We start from the raw sequence: 1014 nt of genomic DNA, 5'->3' as shown, positions 1-1014 counted from the left end.
AGGGGACTTGGGCCCGGTCCGTCGCTGAGGACGCCTCTCCAGACTACAATTCGGACGGCACAGCCGCCCGATTCTCAAGCTGGGCTGCTCCCGGTTCGCTCGCCGTTACTAGGGGAATCCTTGTAAGTTTCTTCTCCTCCGCTTATTTATATGCTTAAACTCAGCGGGTAGTCCCGCCTGACCTGGGGTCGCGGTCGAAGCAACGTGCGCTTCGTTTGCTGGGTCGTTCTGAGGCCATAATGTCGGCTGCGCGTCGGATGCACTGCGTTGATAAAGCGAGGACGCCCACCATGCGCTGTGTCCGGCGCGGTACACCGGCAGCCCGATCTTCGGTCCACCGCCCCTTGCGAGACGAGGGACCAGATGCCGCGTCCCGATTCCCGATGAGGGTGGTTGGGAGCGTGTTTTGGCGTGACGCCCAGGCAGGCGCGCCCTCGGCCGAGTGGCCTCGGGCGCAACTTGCGTTCAAAGACTCGATGGTTCGCGGGATTCTGCAATTCACACCAGGTATCGCATTTCGCTACGTTCTTCATCGATGCGAGAGCCGAGATATCCGTTGCCGAGAGTCGTGTGGATTAAATAGCTTTGCAACACAAGGGACGGCTAGCAAGCTAGCCATGCCCCCGGGTTAGGCACAGTATTCCTTGACGCCTTCGGCGCCGTGGGTTCTTTTACCCCGAGCCCCCACCCGCTCCGAGGAGGGGAGGTGGTCGAGGCATTGGCCGAGCGACGGACAGTGCCGTCACCGACGGGTTGGATGACGCGTGCGCGGTCTGTTTTGGTCAGGGTCACGACAATGATCCTTCCGCAGGTTCACCTACGGAAACCTTGTTACGACTTCTCCTTCCTCTAAATGATAAGGTTCAATGGACTTCTCGCGACGTCGGGGGCGGCGAACCGCCCCCGTCGCCGCGATCCGAACACTTCACCGGACCATTCAATCGGTAGGAGCGACGGGCGGTGTGTACAAAGGGCAGGGACGTAGTCAACGCGAGCTGATGACTCGCGCTTACT

At 60.6% G+C, this 1014-nt stretch overlaps 1 non-coding gene across 1 annotated transcript; it reads right to left on the bottom strand.

Annotated features, from left to right (window-relative positions):
* Nucleotides 1-412: 412 nt before the first annotated feature.
* Nucleotides 413-568, bottom strand: LOC123179002 (5.8S ribosomal RNA). The gene has a single exon (XR_006490025.1). It is a non-coding gene; the product is annotated as a 5.8S ribosomal RNA (ribosomal RNA).
* Nucleotides 569-1014: the final 446 nt, after the last annotated feature.

Source organism: Triticum aestivum, unplaced genomic scaffold (assembly GCF_018294505.1).
Source record: "Triticum aestivum cultivar Chinese Spring unplaced genomic scaffold, IWGSC CS RefSeq v2.1 scaffold129568, whole genome shotgun sequence".
NCBI classification, from domain to species: Eukaryota; Viridiplantae; Streptophyta; class Magnoliopsida; order Poales; family Poaceae; genus Triticum; species Triticum aestivum.
The sequence above is the reverse complement of the archived record's forward strand: the minus strand, read 5'-3'. Positions and strand labels throughout refer to the sequence as shown.